The following is a 25,081-nucleotide window of genomic DNA, read 5'->3' on the forward strand; positions in this document are numbered from 1 at the left end:
TCCTATGTCCATCTCTTTCACTGCTTTGGCCAAAAAAAGGAGGAGTAAAGCGGGGCCGTGGACAGCAGCAGCCCGAGCCGGTCAGGAGAACGTGTCACCACCCCGAGGCCTCCACGTTTCTACTCTGACCTCAGATCTCCAGAATTTTACTTTTCAGGCTACCACCCATCTAGGTTAGAAAGGTAGAGTTATGGCTGTGTCGGTTCCATTGCTATAACAGAACTCCCCAACAGCCCCCTGGAAATAACAGTGACTTAAAAGAAGACAGACATTTATTTCTCTTTTACATAAAAGTGGTCTAGAGATAGACAACTTAGGGTTGCTGTGGTGGCTCCACAGTGTCACCTTCTGTCTTTGTACTTCACCATCCTTGGCAGGTCATCTCATGGTCCAGGATGGTTGCTCAAGTCTGGGCATCACGTCTGCATTCCAAGCAGCCAGAAGAAGAAGGAGGAGATGAAGGGTATTCCCTCCCATTTAAGGTCAGTTCCTGAAGTACCACATACTACTCCTTCTACTTCCTTGGACAGAATTTAGTCAGATGACCTCACCTAGCTGCAAGGGAGGCTGGGACTAGCCAGGCAGCAGCGCGACTTGAAAAGGAAGAATGGACATTGGGAGGTCACTCGTCATCTCATCCACACGATGACTGCACTTGATCACTTCCCATAGAGTCTTCCAGGGCCTACAGTTCCAAAGCCCCACAGGGTCCTGCCACTGTTCCTCTTTTTTTTTTTTTTTTTAAGATTTTCAGTTTTTGCATCTCTTCTCTTCAAAACTCACCTTCTATCCTTCACACTTTCTTTCTCAGAGTTGGGATTCTGAGAAGTTGCACCGCCAGACTGAATTCAAGCTTAGTTCTGACCAGGTCAGGACCACATGTTGTCTTAAACTGCTGCCCTGTGGGCCTTCTCCTATGCTCTGAAAGTCTTAAGAACCCAGGCATGGAAATCACCCCAGGAGGATCCCTGCAAGTTCAACTTGAGAGCAAAACTTGAGTCTTGCTTCACTCTGGGAACACAAATCTTCCAGCCTTTATGGTCCACACTAGGGAAGGTGCCAAAAGCCACGGGGAGGGCACAGCTCCTCCGGCTGGGAGCAACAGTGAGCCCCATTGATGGATGAAGCCACTGCCTGGACAGACCTGCTCACGTCGTGGACAGTCTCCTACTCCTTGGGTCCACCCTGGATTCTAAAGACCAACCACAGTGAGGACCCCACACCTTGTCTGAGACCCAGACGCTGCCCCCGCCTTGTCACGTGGGATTTCAGCAGACCATACATGGCGTGTATTCACTGCCCTCCTGCTGCCCTCCTGCCCTTCTGGATCACGCCACCGGTCCGGCTCAGTGCCTGCTCTGCTCCACACCAATTTCATTACTGCCAGAGACAAATGCTGTTGAGCATCAAGTGTCAGAACAACATGCTCCACGTGAAATTCACCCACCCACCCTGCATGGATCACCTGAGTAGAGTGAGTACTAAAAGGATACTCAGCAGTTGTCGGAGAAAGATGAGGTCTGAAAACTACAAGTAGGCATGGCAAGGAAAAAATAAGCCACAAAGCAGCCTTGCTTAAACTGCATTCAGTGACATACCAGTGCCATGCAATGTTGAAAGGTGTTTCCACCCCCAAAAGCACAGTCAGCTAAGTTTGGAAATTGCTGCCACTAGAGATTCATACTTTAGCAAATTAAAGGCTCTGAGAAGGTCTGCAGTAAAGAAAGCTGTTTATTTCCCTATTTAGCCCAGCCTTTCCTAAACCGTTTAACTACCCCCTTTTCCTTCTGGAATGTCTATTACTGTCTCATGAAACCAATGTTCATCAGAATACTGGATGATGCTATAATGTACTGAGGGCCACAGCTACCACTCCGGCTCTGGAATCAAATCACCAGCATTCAAATCCTTGCTCTAGCAGTTTTTAGTGATGTGACCTTGGGCATGTTACTAAGTCTCTTTGTGCTTTCATTTTCTCATCAGTAGAATGGGGGTAAGAATAGCATCTGCTTCCTAGAGTGGTTGTGAGGATTAAATAAGTTAATGCATGTGGAAAGCTTAGAACAGTTAGAATAAGTGTTAGTGGTGATGAGGTTGATGATATGATGATGACGGTGATGATGAAGGAGGGGAGGAAGAGGAGGGGTGGAGAAGAAGAAAGAGGGAGGGGAAGGGGAGGAAGAAGAAGGCAATAACCCTGTTATTGGAAGGCTTTCCACACTTTACAAGAATGGTTTATTTGTTAGTTGATTGTTTATTGCCTGGACCCCACGAAAATATAAGCTCCACCAGGGCAGGCATCTTAGCTTTTGATCACGAATGCATCTCAAGTGCCTACAACACACTCCTGATCTAACAGGCACTCAGTAAAAATCATGTTAAAGGACACACAGATGGATGGGCTCAAGGCAAGAAGTGACAAGGTACAATGTAAGGAAGATGAGATTTGGGAATTCCCTGGTGGTCTAGTGGTTAGGACTCGGTGCTTTCATGGCCGGACCGGGTTCAATCCCTGGTCAGGGAACTGAGATCCTGCAAGCTGAGCGGTACGGCCAAAAAAATAAGAAAGATTTCGGAAGTCACAAGAGAGAGGGGCTGGAGTGATTTCATCTGGTTATTAAAGAAAGAGGTGGAGGGGCTTCCCTGGTTGAGAGCACAGTGGTTGAGAGTCCGCCTGCTGATGCAGCGGACACGGGTTCGTGCCCTGGTCTGGGAAGATCCCAGATGCCGCGGAGCAACTGGGCCCGTGAGCCACAATTACTGAGCCTGCGCGTCTGGAGCCCGTGCTCCGCAACGAGAGGCCGCAATAGTGAGAGGCCCGCGCACCACGATGAAGAGTGGCCCCCGCTTGCCACAACTAGAGAAAGCCCTCGCACAGAAACGAAGACCCAACACAACCATAAATAAATAAATTATTAAAAAAAAAAAGAAAAGGAAGAGGTGGAAATTTGGGTCACTGAGATGGAGAAAGGGGTATCTAGAGAGTGATACTCCCAAAACCGACTAACGGTTAAGTTTCTTTGGGGCTAGGATTATGAGTGATTTGCATTTTATATTTTATATGTTTTCTATTATATATGTAAGTATAAATATAAATATATATAGTAATAGATAATATAAATATTTTTATATAGTATATATTTTAAAAATATATTTATATACATTATATATTGTTTGAATGTTTATAATACGCCTTCATATAACTTCTGTAATATTAAGTTGAAAAAGTACAGTGAATAAATGCACACAGCAACACAGTCCAAGCCAGAAAGGAGACTCTAGCCCCTGAGATCTGAACCCCTGGTTCCAGTCTCCCAAGTCAGGGACAGGTCACATGAGCATCAGGGGAGGACGAGACATCTTTGTGGTTCTGCCACATGGCCCAGAATGCCTGACTTTGGGGCCCGAGCCCCAGCCTTAACCTAGTCTCCTCTCCTAGTAACAGAGCTCCAGTGTTCCTTGGGAAAGTTTTACACACACACGCATACACTACTCCAGGGGTGAGGTGACCCAGGCCTGGTCACTCACAGCATCAGAGAGTTTTCAGGGGAGGGCATGACCCAGTCAGAATTCATCCCAGGGCCCTTACTGGAAGCCTACTTCCTTACTGAAAGTTTTCCATTGGACTTAAGTCTGCCCAGTGCTGCTGGAGGTCATCCTGCCACCATGAGGAGAGCAGTAGCCTGAAGATGGAGCCAGCATAGAGAAAGGCAGAGCTAAGAGACAGTGAGAGCTCCTGGTGTGTCATTTAGACACCTGGATACAGCCATGCCTGAAGCCACCCCTGTCCTAGTCAGTATGATGAGCTGATTGTGTTTAGTTCAGTCTTCTCAGATCCAGTTAATACAGAGGCTTGAGTGTTTCCTGGACTGTTCCCCACAGGGAAAAATCCTGCTCATGTGTCTCAGCAAGAACACATGCAGTGGAGTTTTGTGAACAGAAGACACTACTGGAACAGACAGTGTCCCTGCTCCATCCAGACCACACTCCCACCCCCGTGCCTTTTGCTGTTTCTGGTGCCTATTCCCCCACTTTCCACGTGTTTTTGTTTCAAAAATCAGACATCAAAATGTTGTGTGAATGAAACCAATACTCATGCAATCCAAGTTCTCGATTCAAATCAAGAAGGAAGGAGCATTTTGCCTCCCTGTGTGGCTCCATGGGGTGTGTAATAGTGTTCTCGGGAGCTTTATGTGAAGAATAGAGGCTGGCTTCTTTTAAATGTGGTTTTTAAAAATGTTACTTTATTTTAACCTTCCATAAGGATGAATCAGAAATTTTCAGAGCGTTCAGTTCCCCTTGTATCGACAAAAGCATTTCAAGATGGATCCATTGTAATAGCATCGCGTAAAAGCCTCAGGGAAGAGGACAGAGCCTCGAGTCCTATTGCCCAGGTGACCTCAGGCACGTTACTCTGAAGCTGTGGTCACCAGAGGCCAAGGGCAGGCTCTTGAACAGCCTGACTCAGCTCACCTGATGCTGGGCACGGAGGGGCCCCTTGGGCGTGTCGCCTTTTGGAAGGCCTGACCCACACGAAAGCATCTGATTCCAGATCTCAGGCACCAGAGGAGAGCACACTGGGCCAGCGGGACTGTCCCGTTCTTATTCCAACCCAGCCTCTGGACAAGCTGCTTACCGGGTCCCACCGCCAAGAGGCTGAGAGCCCCCCAACTATAAACACACGCAGACCACACCAGTCCTAGGGCCTGGAGAAAGAGAATGCCGTGCAGAGGATGGGGAGCTGACGCCACTACCAACAGCTCGATGCACCACCACAGCATAAACAAGTGAAAATGGTCGTTCCATTGACCAAAGATCAATTACTCCTGTTTTATAAAGACCAAGGGCATCCAGATGGCTAATAGTAGTTACTCTGGGGTATAGGAATGGAGAGCAGGAGACGGAACCCTGCTTTCCATTTTACACTCGTATCCATCATTTGGACCCTTCATAAGGAGCAGGTATGCACTGCATTTATAGCATTTAAAATAGAGGCTGAGCATATGATAGAGGCAGAAACCACAGAGGGAAAGACTGATGGACTCCACTGCACAAAATTGAAAAACTTATGTGTAAAAAAAGAGAAATTACCTTAAATTATATTAGGAGAGGAAAATATTTACCATATTAATGATAGTAAATATTTACTATCTTAACATATAAGAAGCACTTGGGGAAAAACCACACTGTAATAAAAATGAGCAAAAGACATAAATAAGCAATTCATGAAAGAAGAAATACAAGCAGCTAATAAATATAAAATTTGCATCCCCACTAAGAATTGAGGACACACAATGAAAAGTCAGATAACGTTTTTGCCTATCAAACTAGCAAATATGTATCCAAAAAAATTTATAATACTTATTGATAAGAGGACAGACAGGTAAAGAACCTCATACACTGTTCATAGGAGGGTAAACTAGTAAAACCTTTTTGGAAGGCAATATTGCAAAGTCTATTAATAATTTTTTAAATATGCATAAACTTTGACATAGCTAATCCACTTTTAAGGATTTATCACTAAGGAAAATCATCATGGCCAAAGATACATGCATTTGAATGTCCAGTGAAGCATTGTTTATAAAAGCAAAAAGTTGGAAATAGCCTCACTGTCCAAACAATGAACAACTGGTTTAATGTATGATGGCATTATACACAGGGAATAACTATGCAGATATTAAAATGATGATAGAGAAAAATACGAAACAACATGGAAACGTTCATGATATATGAAGTGAAAAACACTGTTTACAAATGGTTTGTACAATATGAACCCACTTTTATAAATAAATATAGCTATATAGCCACATTGGATTTTTAAATATCTGATCATAGGCTATTTAAATTTTCTCCTTTCTGCATTTTTTGGAATTAAAAGTCTGTATTTTTTAAATAAAAAAAACCCAGTGCCAAAACGCATCCAAGAATCATTTTCAAGTAATCAATTAGGAAGCAAACATCTTTAACTCAACAAGTTAAGAACCAAAGACATATCAAGTAAGATAAAGTAGTATCAATTGTTCCAAATAACCCCTCCAATTAATCTTCTATGTCTTTTTTTATAAGACCACGGAATCTGAGTTCATACAGATGAGGTCATTGCGTTGCAAAACTTGTTGGACGAAGACAACATTCTAAAGTCATAACCTACGCTTACCCACAGGAAAGAAGACAAGAAGCTTGCTCCCTTATTTTCTTAGAAGAAAACGACTGCATCTTGAAAACTCAAGGTGGAAAGTCTGAAGCCAGACTTCATGGGTTCTAGGACGAGGATGGTTTTGTTCTCCAATAACATTGCTTCATGCCAGTGTGAAATTAAGATTTTCAGAGAAAGAAAGAGGTATACTTAAAGAGAAAATGCTGTTTGCAAGCTGCAAAATGCTGATGTGCAACGCTAAGAAAAGAGATAAAATAACAACGAGGGAGAATTAGAGATCCTCAGTGCCCTGCCTAACTCTTCTGATGCTAGAACACACACACACACACACACACACACACACACACACACACACACACACGCCTGGCACATAGAAGTTGCTCAGTAAATACGGACTGGCTAATGTTGGAGGTGAATTTCACTAGTATTACAACTCCTATTTGACCACACATCCTTAGCCAGAAATATCTTCCCTCTCAGTGCAAGCCAGCACAAAACATTTAGGCTACAGAACTAAGACTTTCAGGACAATACAACATTGCAATTAAGGGGAAAGTTAGACATAAGAGAAAGTGTAAACAGGATGCTAATGGATTAATCCACTAACATCCCTTCTCCACTGTCTCTAAGGAGATCCTCCTATGCAGGTGCTAACTTCCAGAAATTGCAATTGGCAAATCCATTCATGCTCCTTGTCAGACACATCCACGTGCTGGAAAGAAGGTCTCCTTAGTTCATGCAAGGCTTTGGGGAAGTCAGGAAGACACTGTTTTCATTCATATGTGAATTTCTACTGTAATCTTTTTTATTATTATTATTGGAGTGTAACCGCTTTACAATGTGGTGTTAGTTTCTGCTGTACAATGAAGTGAATCAGCCCCTCCCTCTTGGACCTCCCTCCCACCCCCCGCCCCATGCCCCCCATCTAGGTCGTCACAGAGCACCAAGCTGAGCTTCCTGTGCTTTATAGCATGTTCCCACTATCTATGTTACGCATGGTAGTGAATGAACGACTGTCCACACTCCAGACTCACAACATCCCCTATTATTGTATTATTGATCTTTCCCCGAATCCAGACAACAGCTCCTTTTGATCTTTGACCCAACGTGTAGAAAGAATTTCATTTCTAACATATCATTTTTTTATGAATAATGGGACTGTAAAAGAAATTTATCTTCACTGGCTTTTAACCACCCTGGGAATGTTTTTCCACTGTTTGCGCCTTTCCTACCAACCAAATCACAGATTGTTCAGACCGCTGCTGAGCACAGTACATCGCCTAGCTTGGAAATGATCTACGGCAAAACCTCTCTTAACCATAATACTCATAGAAGCGGGTGTTCTCTTTTCATTTAGAGCCCTGCTTGGCAGAAAGCTAAAGAGAAAATTTCCCAAGGGGAAGTTTTTGTACACAAGGTGGGTTTCAGAAGGTCTTTGGAGGGGATCAGATGAAAGTTTCTCCAATGTAAAGATGTTAAGACACTATAGCCAGTAAATGTTTGCTGAATGGGATTATGCTAGTATATTAAAGGTCTTAGTCTTGAGCAATGGTATAAAGGAAAAGGACAGAGAAAGGCCTTAGGTCCAGAGCAGAGGGAGGACACTCAAAATCAGACTGACATCAGAAAGTCAAAATTCATCCACATCACTGTCCCAAATCGGCATGCCCATATTTAGTGATCAGACTGGTTTGGTAAGTAAACAATCATTGATTGTAAACTGTTTAAAAATCATTTTACTGAAAGAATAGGGTCTGTTGTATACATGTTCTTTGTCAAACCCATGATGCTTGCCATTTTGGGCTGGAAATCTGGTTTATGCTATTCATACAGAGATTTACGTAACTTCCAGATGACTTTTGTATATATTTGTGTGTGTCTGCTCCCTCTTGTTTTGCATATGGCCAGCACTGAATATATGTTTGCTGCAGAAAGAGATAAATGAATGGCTGCCTTTGGAAAGCAAACATTTCCAAACAGTTGGCCACAAAACTGGGGGAAATGCTGATGATCTGATAGGCTATGAACCTCATCCACTCTCATACAACCTGAAGGATCCCATCTGGAAACATCCCTTCAAGAAGACCAAAAAAAGACATAAACAAAGCAGAAAAAGAAGTGGACCCACTGAGGAGTTTCAGAAATTGGGAATCACGTTCAATTTCTTCCAGCTCATATCTAGAAGTTTCCCCGAAGCTCTCCCCCACCCCACCCTGCGCTTCGTGGGCGGCCCGAGTGAATGGGTCAGCCCTTCACTGACACATCAAGCCCAGGACTGTGGTGATCCAGGGCTGGGCCATAGAATAACCACTGACTCTTCTCTGCCCAATTCTCATCACATCTCAGGGATGACATCCCAGATCCACGGAGGGTTAGTGGAAGGATGTGTGGCAGTCCATGGAGACTGGAGAGCTGGATTTGCCATGGCGATAGGCAGGCTCATCACTGGACAGAAGCAAGATCATTTTAGGTGGGGCTTAGTTGCCTATTTACTGTTAAAGCATATTACCTAGTTGCATATTACTGTTAAAGCAATTATAAATTGCTTTATATTATTAATTTACATTCTCTAGGAAAATTAGAGCCAATCCAGGAAACGCTGCTTCAGAAGAGTGCCATCCAAGGTGACACCCCACAAGCATTCCTTTCAAAAATGAGTTAGAGGCCAAGGTGCAGCCGGGGAACAAAACTGTGCAGCTCTAGCTTTGGGGCTTTGAGGTCTTTTTTGTTTTCAGTCCTCCCCCTCCACGGGACTCCCAAGATCCTACAGACAGCACAGAGTTAAGCCGTTCCATAGGTTCTGGAAACACTGCAAACCATAGAGGTATAAGTGCCGCAGCCCATGAAAGGTTCCAAGGGTGTTTGCAGTTTACAAAAATAGTCCTTTTACCTTGGTTTCACCTTTGTTCACATCTTACATATTATTAGCCCACAGGACACACCTTGCAGGCAACTGCTCCACATTTTCTAAATTTTACTTTTGGGTCAAATCTGACCATGAAAAAGCTGAATGTTTGGGCCAGAGGGTCTGGGGTTCTTGTACCATCGTTTTTATTGGATGGGCCTTGCTTACATGGTATCTGCCTCCACGGAGGGATTTTTCTGGTGCGGCATATACAACTCACCCTTCCGTGTATGGCGGCGCTGGGGTCAGGAAGTCCTCAACTTCATCACACAGTGTTCCCTCCTTGAAAACGTAGGGAAGAAAGCAGCCCAGCCTCAGTTCCAGGAAGTACCGTGCTTCTGCTAAGCAAGCTGACATAGGTTCAGCTGATGGACAGTGTGAGTCCCCTTGTGGCTCTTATTTCCCTCTTTGCTTTGGCCGCCACTAAGCTCCCAGCCAAACCTGTAGTCCACCTTCAGAAACTGCGCAGGACTTTAAAGCTCAAATGTCTTTGCACAAGTCTACCTCAGATACGTTCCTATTGCCTTACCCTCGCTTCTCTTCACTCTGGCATCCTTATCTACATAGGTTGTCCTGCTGTTTTCTATGTGTTTGCTACAAGGTGCCCTAGATGGAGGAGGGGTGGATTCATAGATGTTTTGGCCCTCCTTTCACTCCATGAAGACAGAGCAGGGAAGAGCATCTGGGCCACAGGATGGGAAAGGCCTGTCTGCATATAGGAAAACAAACATCCTGTTTGTTCCATTTTGCATTTTTACGGGGTTTGCTTTTTATACTTTTGGTAGATTGTGGTTTTCTGAAATTATTTGTTTGGGTGTAAATCACTGAAAGTGGTGTTTGTACATTGCTTGTCTATTTTAGCTTTAAAAAAAAATGCTTGAGTACTTAAAGCCTGGGTCTATATGTAGCCCACCTGCCCCCCAAATAAAAAAAGTCTGGCTACTTCTCTGAAAATCTCAGAAGCCAATCTGGCCCCTCTTCCCTCCTCTCAGCTGATGGCAACATCTGACACAACTGGATGGTGGTTCACAGGCTGAGGCCAGCATCTTCCTGACCTTCCATTCTCACCAGAACCCTTACTGCAATCTCCCAGCAACGGTAGCATTTTTACTATTTATGTACTATTGCATATACATATGAAGGAAGACACTCTACTCTTTTATGGCATCAATAGACTAGTATTTCCTTACAGATACAGTGCTTGGTTCCTTGCATGAATACTGGTGAGTATAGTTCTCTCCATTTACCAGCTAGTAAATTCAGACTCGGAGAGTTCAGGAACTTGAGTTTGCATTTCATCCTTCTGTCAATCCCTCAGGAAGTGATGGGGAAGTTGAGAAGAGTGAGAAACTAAAAATTTAGCTCAGAATTCAAGGAGCTCGGGCAGAAAGGCAGCCTGAAATTAAATCATGGAGTATTTCTTCAATGTCCTGCCGCCTCATTCTTTAGCTCCCCTCTTCCATTCTAAAAACCCTCTTTCTACTCCATTTTCCTTCCCCAGAAATCTGCCAAGAGGCCTCTACTGTTACTCCTCTCCACTTGCTCCAGACCTCCTAATACTTCTTTCTCTCCCAGCCCCAGTCCCTGTCCTTCCTTTCCATTCTCTGCTTCAAGGTCAAGGGCCCTGGGGGAGTGGGGGGGGAGAGGAATGTGATAGATTAATTCACTCTAAGTCTACTACAATGGTCCTTTCTCTTTTTTTCCTAATATTATTTTATTTTACTTTAAATTCTATCGGAGTATAGTTGATTTACAGTGTTAGGTTAGTTTCAAGTGTACAGCAAAGTGATTCAGTTATACATATATATAAATTCATTCTTTTTCAGATTATTTATCCGTATAGATTACAGAAAAAACAACCCAATCAAAAAATGAGCAGAAGATCTACATAGACATTTCTCCAAAGAAGACGTACAATGTCCTTTTCTTAATGTATTCCTTCTCTCTGAAAGAGTTACAATTTTTTTTAATAGATTTGTTTTATTTATTTTTTGGCTGTGTTGGGTCTTCATTGCTGCACGCAGGCTTTCTCTAGTTGCGGCGAGCGGGGGCTAATCTTCCTTGCAGTGCGCGGGCTTCTCACTGCGGTGGCTCCTCTTGTTGCGGAGCATGGGCTCCAGGCGCGCGGGCTTCAGCAGTTGTGGCATGTGGGCTCAGTAGTTGTGGCTCGCGGGTTCTAGAGCACAGGCTCAATAGTTTTGGTGCACGGGTTTAGTTGCTCCGTGGCATGTGGGGTCTTCCCGGACCAGGGCTCGAACCCGTGTCCCCTGCATTGGCAGGCGGATTCCCAACCACTGCGCCACCAGGGAAGCCCCAAGAGTTGCATTTGTAAAAGAGACCACAGCACCCACACCTTGACACAAAGGAGTAAAATTTCTCATGCCAGAAATTCAGGCAGTAAGCAGGAAATTGGGGAAATATTCCAAGTTGCAGCAGGCTTCCAGGCACCCTGACTCCCCTTGCCATGGGAAAGCCCAAGGCCCCATATGGCAGTGTGGTGAAAGACGAAGCCCATCCCCATGTCCTCCACCCGGCTCCCAGTTACCTTTTGTGGTTAGCCTGTGACAAAGGACAGAGACATCACAGATGGGGAAGGGCCCGGGGATGGGGCAGAAGCTCAGGACTGCAGGGGTCACAGCCCAGAGGAGCTGCCCTCACTGGCCCACCTGAGCCACACTGGGCCAGACCCAATTATTCATCCTTCACCGAGAACCAGATCTACTGCTAGGAGGCAACTCATCAAAAGGCCTGGCCCCCCCATCGGATCCCTGGGGCTCGAAGAGTCCTCTGAGCCTCCTGGTTTCCTTGCCGGTGAGTTTCGTGCAAGCAGCCTCAGCGCTGGACTCCAAACTGCCCCACCCCCTAGTGGAGAGAGGCGAGCCGTGCACCTCCCGCCCGGCTCCTGCCAAGACCAGGCAGCCTCCACCAGCTGGGTTCAGCCAGCCAGTGCAGAACGGAGCGGGAGGCCCCACCGGGCACATCTGTTCTTCCCCGGGACTCCCCTGAGGGTCTCTGATGGCCCACACTCAAAGTTTTTCTGGCCTACCCAGTCCACGCCAAGTCTTAGACTGTGAGAGGTGAAATATGTGGAAAAAAATGGAAAAATGTGTCCGCGCACTCACACTCTCAATGGGAATACAAGGAGTTATGGACCAGACACTGGGCGGCTTTATTCTTCCCTAATCAGCCAGATGTTTGGCCTGGCCTGGAGTGCACAGACCCAATAAAACGCTGCAGGCCCCGCTCACGTTAAATCACCTCGCTCAGAGGCCCACGTCAGGCTGCCCTGTGGCCCCAACAGTTCCGAGGCCTCAAGGAGGAAAATCACTCTCCCAGGCCGAGAGCCAGCTCGACACCCCATCTCGGGAGCTTGCCTCTGACACATTTGACATGGGGAGGACTTCTGTGTTTGCTTTAGGGGGTTGTTTTTAGTTTGTTTGTTGCTTTTCCATACATTGACCAAAGTGTAAGAAAATTCCATTTAGAATTCCTTAGCTAGATGAACATTTGTGCTCCATGACTCACTCTTATAGAGAGTTTCAAGGAAAGGTGACTGGGAGTAGGGCAAGACGCAGCCTGTCCCGCAGAGAGGAGGGGCACAAGAGAACATTCCAGGTATTCGACAGGTCACCTGTCCCTTCCACACACAGCATCAGTCTGAGCAGCGAGGCGGAAAGGTAAATAATTCCCCCAGACTCGGCCCTCCAGAAGCTCCCCCAAGTCGAGTGAAGGAGATAGAAGAGAGGGGAAAAAAGTACCGAATTTATCACTTGCCCTGGTGGAGGAATGAACTACGTGGTGAAGCAGCTCAGAGGAGGTGGCATTTTCTTCGAGTGTTGAGGGACGAGCCAAAGAAATGCCCTCCTTGGGGGTTTTTCTAGAGGCATCCTCATCCTTCCATAAATAGCCCTAACTGACTCAGTGCTAGAAGGCAGGCCAAGATGAGGCTTTTGATCCCAGGGGTCCCTAGAGGCTGCCGCTGACTCATGTGCCCCCTTCCAAAGTCCACTTCCCCTGGATCGGGGAGAATTATGAGGCAAACAATGGAGCCAGTAGGGAGAAGGAAGAAGGCTGCAGGGAGACTGCACTCTGTCATGTCCTCACCCCTCTACAATCATGCCTTTCTTGCCAGGCACTGTGGTCCAGCTCCCAGATGTTTTGGGGGGGTCTCTAGAATATTTTTTTAATTAGTGCCAGCATTTAATAGTTGGACTACTTCATGTAAAAATGATCTTGAACTTTTCTCTGAAAACAATTGGAAGACATGGTGATACTGGGTGCATATCCTGGCAGGGCAGCTCGAGGCTGAGTAGGAGCTGCCCCCGTCAGAGGACACATGTACCAGTCAGCCTTTGCTGCGTAAGAAACCACCCCAAAGCTTAGTGGCTTAAAACAATCATTTATTAGCTACCATTCTGGATGCCAGCAGTTTGGCCTGGGCTCAGCTAGAATTTCTTTAGTTGGTCTCATCTAGGCTCATGTATATGGCTACAATCAGAGGCTGACAGGTGTTGGATGGGATACCTCAATTGTCCTCCACATGGCCCGTCCAGCAGGCTAGTTCGGTGCTCCTCCATCGGCAAGAGAGGGCAAGCCTCAATAGGCAAGCATTTTGCAAGCCTCTGACTACATGCCTTTTACTAATGTCCAATTGGTTAAAGCAAGCCACAAGATCAACGAGATTCAAGGGTTAGGGAAATAGAGTTCACCTCTTGATAGGAGGAGCTACAAAGAATGTACCGTTATTGTTTTCATGAGCTCTCCAGTTCATCAGAACCCCAACCTTGCAGAAACTGTGGGTCTGTTGCCATTTCTCCTTGAACTTGAGCTGCTGGTTTTCTTACACCTGATCTTCCTCAAAACCTCACTCTACCTGGAGCCCTGCAGGTATCCAAGTTAAGGAACTAAACTTAGAACTCCAATCTTTTGACTTGGCTCAGAACAAGCATGCCTGACCCCTCCACTCATACACATGGGAAAGTGAAATGGATTGGATGAAAATCAAACCCAGAAAGAGGATCCAAAGTAGGTGGCTCTACTCAGTGATGCCAAAGGAAGGTCAGGATGGCCAAGACCCCAGGTGGTGAAAGGCAAAGCAGGGAGAGCATCAGGAACGCTGAGACAGACCAGTGTCTGGCAAGAAAGGCATGATTGTAGAGGGGTGAGGACATGACAGAGTGCAAGGTTTACAAGGCAGCCCCTGGAAGAACTCACGAAGAGGAAAACCGCAGACAAGAAAAGAGGAGAAAACTCCTTTTCTGGAGTCAGTTCTCACCCAGCTGTCTCTGCAGCAGAGCACTCAGAGGTGGCACAGAGCCAAGCGCGGCATGGCCAGGGAGGTGGTGATACCCTACACTCTACCCTGCAGGGCTCGTAGGGAACCCAGAAGATTACAAAACAGGATTCTTGGGGGATAAAGCATAGTCTCAATGAGTGGACATTCCAGTACATAGTACAGAACATTTCCAGATGACGCAGGAGGATGGCCGGGGAGGGCTCAGTGCACGAGGGGGACAAGGGCAAGTTCTACCAGAACTAACGGGCAGAACCTGTTACAGTGCAAATCCCCTCTTTTCATGAGAATCGTTCGGCCTTTGTTCCCAGGAATACAAAAGTATGTCTGAAGTTAATAAACGTCTTAAAAGATGACACTAGAATTGACGTGTTATAATACACATCGCACTGAAGGGCACATCACCCCTTACGCCATATTCTTGACAAAAATGAATTAATCTAATCAAGTCTTTACACTTCAATTCTAGGATATAGGAAATACAGGGAACAGACAAACAAGTAAAGCAACAGCGTGAAGAAACACTCAGATGTTCAAAATGTGGGACTTTTTACAACTCAATTGGCCTATCTTGTCATGGTTATTTAAAAAGAAGGAGGGAAGCAGTAGACTGTTCTACAATGAAACTAAAGAGGTACGTCAAGCAAATGCAATGCGGGAATGCTGACTGGATTCTAATCCCTAAAAAACTAAAATCCCAGCCATAAAACACATTTGGAAGAATAACGTGGATTGCATATTAATTGATATTATGATTACTATTAAATGATTGCCTATGAATGATAATGATAATGTTTCTTTGGCATGATAATGCTATTGTGTATATGTAAAAGAACCTTCTTAATATAGGAGACGCGTGCTAGGGTATTTAAGGTTTGTGCCAGTTATGAAAATGCTGTGTCTTGACTCCACACTCACCGTGCTATACTTGGCCTTGTGACGCTGGGTCTGGGACTCTGCAACCCACATGAAAGGATCTGCCAAAAGTGGGTGCTAGAGAGAGAGAGTATGCAAGGCTGGAGGAGGAAGAAGAGACTCGCTCCTTTCCATCTGCTTCCTGTTCCTCTTTTGCCCCCCAGCACTGCTTCTTCACCCCAGTAGCAGGACTTCTTTCCCACAGCAGCCACGAAATCCAGCCCCATAGAGACACCAGCAGCCTCCAACCAGCCCCCTCCTCAGAGGTTTTGGTCCCAGCGCCACAACCCGGAGACCAGCGCTAGCTGAGCAGCCCCTCGGCTTCCGACAGGAGAGTCTCAGCGACAGGGAGCCTTCCTGTAGGTGTCTGGCTTAATAACCCCAATTTGTCCTTTATGCCACCAACCCAAAGGATGCTTCCTGAAACTACCTCCACCGCGATTCCTTGGAGTTCTCATTTTATTCTTCTGGTCACCTAGCCAATGACTTTGTATCTAGTTAAGTCATTAGAGTAAATTCTCTCCCCTCAAACAGCAGGTGCAGTTTCTGTTTCCTGAATAGGTGAAGTGTCGTGACGTTCGCAACATGCTTTAAAAAGATTCGGCCAAAAGGAAAAACTATCGATACAGAGATAGTGTATATAAGTATAGATATAATGCGCACATACACGAACATATACTGAGACAAAGGAAAGAGAGACGGAAGTGTTGCATCTAGGTGGTGAGTACGTGGGTGCTCATCATATTAGACCTTCACTTTTCTGTGAGTGTAAAATCTGTCACATTAGAAGTTTAAATAAAAGAAGAAAATAAGGAAAATAATACCTAACTCATGTTATAGCTATAAGAAGTAAGTTGAGATACCCATTAGGAAAAAAAAAATACTTTGCCATTTGCCCAAGTACATCTGCAGCCCCAAAGGCCATTTACCCCATGAAAAGTTCGGGTCTTGCTGGTCTGGCTCCTTTCCTGGACGGAGAAAGCACGTGGATGTGCGAGCCGTAACCCAGTACCTGCCAAGAGCATCTGCACCTGCCGTCACCCACAGAGGCCCTGACTTGACAGAATCCGGGGCAGGCGGGGGATCTTTCACACGGGCCAAATCATTCCAGCAGAAAAGAATCTGTGCCTTTATTGGAGACAAAGAGGACATTTCAGAAACTTCCCTGAGAAATCACTTCAACCATTATGATCGTCCCCATCAGTTCCAAACCTCTGACCTAAACCCCTCATGCTCCAGATGAAGCCCCTTCTTTTTGCTCTTTCTTCCCACAGAAGCCCCTTTTTCTATGAAAGAAGGCCTCTCCTATACCTTATGAAGTGACCCTGCACCCATGTCTTAGCAGAATGCCATCACAACCCTGTAACCAGCTTCATTGTTCTTTCCCTTTCTTTTCACTTGTTTTGGGCCCAGTTTCATATAGTAGTTTAAGGTGTACAACATAATGATCTGATATATGTATATATTGCAAAATGATTCTCATAATAAGACATCATTATTTCTTAAACACTATCTTGCTTTTCCTCCAAGCCTCTGACCACTGAGCCGCAATGAAAAGCTGGCCTCTCTTTTGGTCCTAATCACTATACCCCACGTTGTGCTGGGCTTCCATCTGTTGTTTCCGGATAGAGGTTCATTTGCTTAATACCTTTGGTCAATCAGTGTATATCCCACTGCAGGTCATTTCACCAATATCCTTCCCTTCGTTGGCTCCACCCTCTACTGATTCAATTTTGGTAAACACAGCTGGTTTTACTGCCTTAAGGAAAACATTTGGCTACCTCAGCCCCATTAAATTTCACCCAGACAAGGAAGGTGTGTGTGAATTCTAATATGATCTTAAAATAGAAGGCCAGGGAGTCAACCGCCCATCTCTGGAGGCTCTTTGCAAAGCTTGTCGTGGAGATGACCACGAAAGAGGCAGTGCCAAGATGAAATAGCGAGCCCCACCCCAGGAAAGGGGGGTATCCAAAGTCTACGACCACTTGGCCATAACTGCTCTGTGGTTGGCTCTGTTGTTTCCTATGTCTGAAACAGCCTCCCTGTCTTGCCTACCTCCTGAAAGCCTTCTCATCCAGTGAGGTCTGGCTCAACTGTTACAGCCCTCAAAGCTTTCTCTGCTTCCTCCAGTGAAATGACAGGTAGCCAATCGGCGAATAAACACATGAAAAGCTCACAATTAGGAAAATGAACATGAAGACAGTAAGACAACACTTTTCACCCCTCAGATTATATCGAAACAAAATGTTTGATAATACCAAGCATCAGAAAGGGTGTGGAAAAAGAAAGATTCTCATATCCTCTTTGTTGGGCTCTAAATTGGTGGAGCCTCTGTAGAGAAGAAATTGGAAATATCTAGCAACATTTTAAACATGCACACCTTAGAACAAGCAATTCTGCTTCTCATCACCCACCCTTGCAGAGAGATTCCTTGCACAAATGCACAAAGAGTGTGCACAAGAATGTTAACTGAGAGATATAGGAACAAACTGGAAGCAGTCTAAACATCCATCAACAGAGCAAGAAATAAACTATGGTGTGGCCATTCTAAGAAATAGCGGGCAGCAGTCAAAAAGAACGTAGTAGAGAGAAGCAAGGAGATCCAGTAGAGAGGAACATGCCAGCATACAGATCTCAGTCTATGATACCATCCCCTACTGAAAGAAACCAGAGGTCCTTGGAGAAATGGATGGTTCCAGGACTGAGGCAGGGTAGGTACAAGATGAGCCTGGAACATTTTTGTAATGCCAGAAAGTAATGAAATACCAAAAAAAGATGGGTACGTGTCACAAAGAACCAGGAAGGGGCTTCTACTGGCAAATCTGGCCAAATCTTTGAGACAATACTAAGTAGATAGATAAACAAATACATAGGGAGAAGGGAAGGCCCTAGCTTACAAGAGAAGGCCAAGCCCATGGGTATACATGGAGGGATTGTTACAGCTAGCAAATCATCATTTTGCAGCCATCTCAACAGAGATTGGTTCAGGCAAGAATCATGAAGTGTGGGATTTCCCTGGTGGCACAGTGCACTGGACTCCACGCTCCCAATACAGGGGGCCCGGGTTCGATCCCTGGTCGGAGAACTAGATCCCACATGCGTGCCACAGCTAAGAGGTCGAATATCACAACTAAGGAGCCCATGTGCTGCAACTAAGGAGCCGGTCGGTGAGCCATAGCTGAGCAGCCTGCCTGCCACAACCAAGACCCAGCGCAACTAAATCAATAAATAATTAATTAAGTTTAAAAAGTTTAAAAAAAAATCAAGTGATGCTAAATCTGGGGGGGAATATTGACAAGGAGAAGGTTATTTGCACGGTCTTAAGTGCCTTCCAATAGACCGCATGATAGTTGCGGGGAACTATCAGGGGAAAAAAGGGGGAAAAAAATAGTAGCTTTACAGTGGACAACTCAGACCACACCTTGCCCAGGTGATCAAAATTAGCATCACCAACGAGGGGCAGATGAACATTGTGAGTGTGCAGATGTGGTCCCCTGAGAAGGACCCATCATCTATATAATAGTCTGGCTGAAAATGCCTAACTTGAATCTAATCATCAATCTAATCATGAGAGAACATCAGAAAACCCCAAATAAGAAACAGCCCATTTTATAAAAAGCGACCGTATTCTTCAAAAGTGTCAATATCATAAAGTACAAAGAAAGACTGTAAAAATTGTTCCATATTAATAGAAGAACAAGAAAGACATGACAACTAAAGGCAATATCTGATCCTAGACTGGATCCTAGATTGGAGGGGAAAATCCTACAAAGGACATTATTCAATTAATTGACAAAAATGGCATAAAGATGGTAGACTAGGTCAAAGTAGCACGTCAATATTATATTTAGAGGAGTTGATAATTGCTATGCCTATTTAAAAGAATATCTTTACTTTTATGCAGTGAAGTATTTAGGGGAGCAGGGACATGAAGTACACTACTTACTTTCAAATGATCCAGAGAAGAAAATTATACTTTATCTATATAATAACATTAAATTATATATATAATGTGTGTCTATATAGTTATACTTACATAACTATATACATACATATAGTCATATACGTACATATACACTATATACATACATACTCTATACATAGGTATAACTATATACATAGATATATATACACACATATATAACAAACGTGAAATCTGGAGAAAGGATATTTGAAGATTCTTTGAACTATTCTTATTCTTGCAACTTTCGTGTTTCAAAAGAAGTTGTTGCTTCAGAATAAAAAGTTGAAGAAAAGAATGATGTAGGTATACATACTAACATAGAAAGAGCTTCAAATATACTGTTGAATGAAAACAGAAAATCTGCAAGCTAATTCACTTAGTGTGATAGTTCCCATATTATATCCATTTGTACATAAGGTCTGGAGGAATACCTACCAAACTGATCATGTGGCTTACCTTTGGGGAAGAGACTAGGAGACCAGGGTAGCTGTTATAGAATAGCTCACCTGCGATATTTTTATTTTTTAGAAGAGTTTATTTATGAATTGCTCATGCAATTAGAAATAACTTTTTTTTTTAAAGACTAAAGTTGCCTTGCTGTCAGTTCTCACTGCTGACAAGGATCACAGCTCAGGTGTTCTGAGACAGTACTCATTTAAATATTTGAGCCCACTCTCACGTATGACAGTCTCAGAAACTTTCCAGCTTTGGGGTTTAGGAAATCTGGTCAGGAAATGGCAGCGGCATGGAGTGTTTAGAAAGACCCTGGGCTTCAGACTCAAACCTGCCTCCATCTTTCCCATCTTTCACCGACAGTGAAATCTTAGGCAAGAGACAGACCTCCAGGAACCTCAGTTCCCTTACCTGTACAAAGGGGAAAGAATGCTTCTAGAGCAGAGTGGCTGAGCTTTAGGTACGATGTACATAATTTACGTGTCCTTAGCAGATGCACACAGAATGCCAAGCCCATCCTGGGGCTGGCACAGAGCATCTGTTTACTGTTATTCATTCTACCGTTTTTAGTGATTTGTTTGCTCTTCACTCTTCCTCTGTGAGCCCAGTGGCTCTTTAAGGAAGGGTCCATCCCTTATTCGTTCTCTGCTCCCAAATGTGCCCTCACAGAACACTCTGGAATTGGCACCTGACAAACACTGGTGGCAGGGGAAAAGAACCTTGGCACAGCAAATCTGGAGCAACATGGAAGTATGCTGTGAGGCCTCAGGTTTACTTTACAATGATCAAATATAAGGAAACACGACCTCTGAAGTCACCATGTAGAAATCTCTAAGTGCCAAGAAGATGAAGACGTGACCAATGACCCCACCCACGTGTTCCAGAGCAACAGAGGTGAAAGAGCAGTGTCAGCATTCCTCAAAGCCAGAGATGTTATTTAGTAACAGGTATTATTTTTAAATGTTCTGTGGTCAAAAATGTTTAGAAATGCCAAATTAGACAAAACTAAACAGGCTTATTCACTGCAGGACTTATCGGCTCCTTTAATATGCTAATGTGCGTCATGAATATCCAACCGTGTAATTTGCATCATATTCCAGGCTTATTTGAGACTCCCTTTTTTTTTTTTTTTTAAGGATCTCAAGGTCTATATCCCATAAAATATGCTTTGGAAAATGCTGCTTAGAGCTGTTTCTCCACTGTCAGTGCCTGGTAAGAACAGTACTTAGTGGAAATTTAACAATGTAACTTGCCTACCTAACCCAAGAGGGTGAGGGAATTAACTAAGCCATGAGTTAACCAAGCCATTTTTAAAAGTCACTGTCAATTCCCTTCATATTCCTCCTGTTCCTTTGCCCTGCCGGTCCAGGGAACATGTGCAAAGAACCCTGACCAAGAAAAAAAAAAAAAATCATGGTTATGACTCCCAAACTGAAAAGATAGACCACAATATCATTATTCCAGTCCTTTCAGCTTCACTTAATCCTGTTCATTCCAGCCTAACCAAGAGTGGATAAGACAAATGGCTGAAATAGCAAGGACCTTGCACTACGGCCAAGTCGTGGACCACAGGTAGAAATGCTTGTCCCTACACGAGCCGACTGGAATATTTAAGCAAATGTTCCATAGGATCAGGCTAAGAAGACCAAATGTCATACTCATGCTCACTATGACCTCAAAAAATAGGCCGTGTGACAGTCCAAATTGTCACCTTTTTATTCGTTATCTCTGAGTAAGAGAAATCTGTTATGCTAGCCCATCCAGCACCTATGCCCCCCTTTTTGGGTAACAACACACTTTTTGGGGGGGAGTTGTTCTTCTTTTCTCCCTACCCACTCCCCATTGCATAGTCTTGGGGGGGCCAGTTAATTCAGGCTCCCTGTGCTCCCCTGCCCAAGGAGTGGGTACTGGACCCATGACAGGGTCGATTAGACCCAGTTTACCCAGAAATTTCGAAGCTAGAATAGAGCAATACAAGGCCAAAAAAGGTTAGACTCTGATGGTTGGTAAAGCCCCAGAGACAGCATTTAAGTCCTGCTACCCAGGTCCCCAGCATTGTCCTGGGTCCCCTGCTTTGCAGGACTCAGGCACTCAGCTTTTCTTTCGATCCTCAGTGCACCCGATGTCCTGCCGATAAATTCCCAGAGAGTTTCCGTTTCTTGCAGCTGAAGAACCTGGCCCAATACACTGAGCAAAACAACCTCAGCAAATTCCTACTTACCTTTCCTTTAGCTGGACTTCAAATCTGAAAGTGATCTGAAAGCTTCCCTGACAGCCTAAACGTCCGAGTTTTGCACAAAAAAGGTTACTGAGGCCACACAGACAGTGTCCTTCAGTTCACTAGTGATGGTCAGGTTTCCCACCTGCCTGTGTGTCCTGAGCAGATTTCCAAACAACTTCCATTTTCCACTTAGATACAACCTAAACTGCCCTGGGTAAAAGGTCTGAATTATGACTGTTTTTCCTCCCCTCCTGTGCCAAAACTGGTCCTCCACCACCACTTATCAAATGCTGCACGAGAGTGCGGGCATCCTTTAAATACTCCAGGGAGCCTTTGCATACCCCCCAAATGTTCGCAGCCTGCCACTCAGCACAGCCTTTCGGCTCCATGTTCTGAAGGCTCCCGCATTCGGGAAGGAGCTCCAAGTTCTTGGGTTCTGGTTAGCGGCTCACCAGGGATCGCCACACCAAGCACGTTCTATTCTGAGTGTGGCCCCAGTATGTTTCATTTCATCAGCAAAGCACGAGTTTATTCTGGAGAGAGATGTTTTGGACACATTCATAGTAGCCAACGAGCAGTACTTCCTTATATGCAGAACACAAAATCATCACATAAAAATCTGACCCAACTGCCAGTGTGGGGTTTAAAATAAACAAACTCACCCCGAAAATTACCTCTCTGGGCTGGCCAATTTTGCACCTCAGAATCACAGGCTGCAACAGTGGTACGGAGTCTGTAAATATCAGACTGCGGTGATCTTTGCTTCTTCGCCGGAGCGACTGGGGACCAAAGCTTCCATTTTTCTCTGTTGAGCCGGAGGTCTTCACTGGTCGCTGGGCATACATTTCAAATCTGCGCCCTTTGAAAAAGCAATGACAGAGGAGAGTTGGCCCAAGTTCTTCCCTGCAGTGCTGCTCAGGACTTTCCCAGCAAGGGCAGGAAGGGAACCCAGACTTGCCTACGTTCTCCAAGGGAGTCGAGAAGCATGCTGCCCTGCCCATACCCAGCTGGTCAGCCCTGTGCCTTCTCTCTCACTTTCCCTCTGCTCTGCACATTCTTTGTTTCCTTCCTCATTTCAGGAAGCATTCTCCAAACCCCACCTACCTCTCCACCTCCCAACCTGAGTGGGGTGCCTGCAGCCCAGCCCACCCCGCTGTGCTCCCCTCTGTAATAGAACTCCATCACGCGGCTCTTTCAGTGTCCATTCATGGTCCTGCTCCCCCACTGGATGGCTGTGAGTTCCTCGAGAGCAAGGGACGTATCTGTGTCCACGTCCCCAGTCCCCAGCAGGTGCTCAATGAACAGAACAGAGCTAAAGACACAGAAGCACCACAGACTCGATGATGATCACAGCTCCTGGCCCCAGGCGGAAGCAGCTCTGTCGATGGGTCACGCAGCTCTGCCTGAGCCAGACCCACCATGCCCAGGGAAGCGATGGCCTGGCCTCGCCATCCATAGCTCTCCACACGGCCAGCATCCCCAAAGTATTAGGATGAGTGGGACCTCCCAGAGGCTGCGAGAGTAGCATCTGAGATGAAGGCATCCAGAACTAGGCAGCTAGCTGGGTTCAAATTCTGCCTCCACTACCCAATAGCTGTATGAACATGGGCAAGTTAGCCACTAGATGCCTTGATTTCCTTGTCTGGAAAGCGGGATAATTATAATACACCATCACAGGATTATTCCAAAGATAGGTGAGTTAATCTTGCTAAAACACTTTGTGCCTTAACTATGTATTAGTTTTTTTTTTTTTTTTTTTTTTTTTTTTGTGGCACGTGGTCCTCTCACTGTTGTGGCCTCTCCCGTTGCGGAGCACAGGCTCCGGTCGCGCAGGCTCAGCGGCCATGGCTCACGGGCCCAGCCGCTCCGCGGCACGTGGGATCTTCCCGGACTGGGGCACGAACCCGCGTCCCCTGCATCGGCAGGCGGACTCTCAACCACTGCGCCACCAGGGAAGCCCGTATTAGTTATTTTTATTAGGGTATAATTTACATATGACTGTATAAGTTTAAGGTATACGATGTGTTGATTTCATACATTTATATATTGCAGTATGATTATCACCATAGCTTTAGCTAACACCTCTATCACATGACATAATCAACGTTCCTCTTTTGTGGTGAGAACATTTAAAATCCAGTCTGTTAGCAATTTTGAAGTACTGTATATAAAACAGTATTGCTAACTATAGTCACTATACCTAAAATGGTTTAGGCGGTACCAGACATAGCCTTAAAAAACATTCAATCAAGGGATTCATTTGTTCTCAATTCTCTTTCAAACTTTCTGAATATTTCAAGGAAAAAGTAGCAGTTTAACACATCTCTAAAAACTTGCTGTTCTCACTTTCAACAAAGAGAAAGAAGCCCTCAAGCTCAAGTCTCTGGCAGATCTAATGGAAATGCATAAAGTGATTTTGCTTTTTTTGTATTATTTTTATGGTTTCATGGCAGTTGGCAGTGCGAATAAAGCAGATAGTGGTACAAATTTTCCATTTAAATAAATCTATTGATATTAAATAGTGAGTAGAAAAAAAAAATAGTGAGTAGGTTCAAAGGAAAATATGAAGGAACAATGTGAGTACAGTCGACCCTCAGCGTCCACGGGTTCCGCGTCTGCAGATTAACCAGCCGGGGATGGACGGCGCGAATACACAGATGCAGAACCCACGGATACAGAGGGCTGACTGTACGACACCATTTTATAAAGGGACTTGAGCGTCCTTGGATTTTGGTATCCATGGGGGTCCTGGAACCAATCCCCCACAGATATGAGGGGCAACTGCAGTTGCAAACATACTACGGCAAAAATCATGAAAGTGAGATCCAAATGCCTCAGGTGTGGAAAATACAGATATACACTAAGGGATGCCTGGAAGTAGAGGTCCCCCTAGTGTGTGCTGTGCCCAGAGAACACTCAGGAAGCTGACCAATGGCAAAGCCCTGCCTCCAGAGGAAGCCAGGACCTCAAAGCGCCCCTGAGACAGAGCACAGTACAAGATGGCAGACACGGCTGAACTCAGAGGTGAGTCTCCCGCTCATGGGCCTGGGCAGAGGTCAGCAGTGGGTGGAACAGTTCAAGAGGCTCTGGGAAAGAGGGTGGACCGGACAGGCAGCATCGGCATCTACGTACACCAGGAGTCTCACGAGAGAAAAGCAGACTTCACTTAGGAC

The 25,081-nt window shown here is 45.1% G+C and overlaps 1 long non-coding RNA gene across 1 annotated transcript in view; it reads right to left on the minus strand.

The window, feature by feature from the left end:
* The window catches only part of LOC132421945 (uncharacterized), an 85,873-nt gene extending 63,114 nt beyond the window's left edge, over positions 1–22,759 (minus strand). Inside the window, exon 1 of the long non-coding RNA XR_009518792.1 lies at positions 22,571–22,759. This is a non-coding gene — a long non-coding RNA (uncharacterized lncRNA). The remainder of the gene's footprint in view (positions 1–22,570) is intronic.
* Between the last annotated feature and the right edge of the window lie 2,322 nt (positions 22,760–25,081).

This window comes from Delphinus delphis, chromosome 3 (assembly GCF_949987515.2).
Source record: "Delphinus delphis chromosome 3, mDelDel1.2, whole genome shotgun sequence".
Taxonomy (NCBI): domain Eukaryota; kingdom Metazoa; phylum Chordata; class Mammalia; order Artiodactyla; family Delphinidae; genus Delphinus; species Delphinus delphis.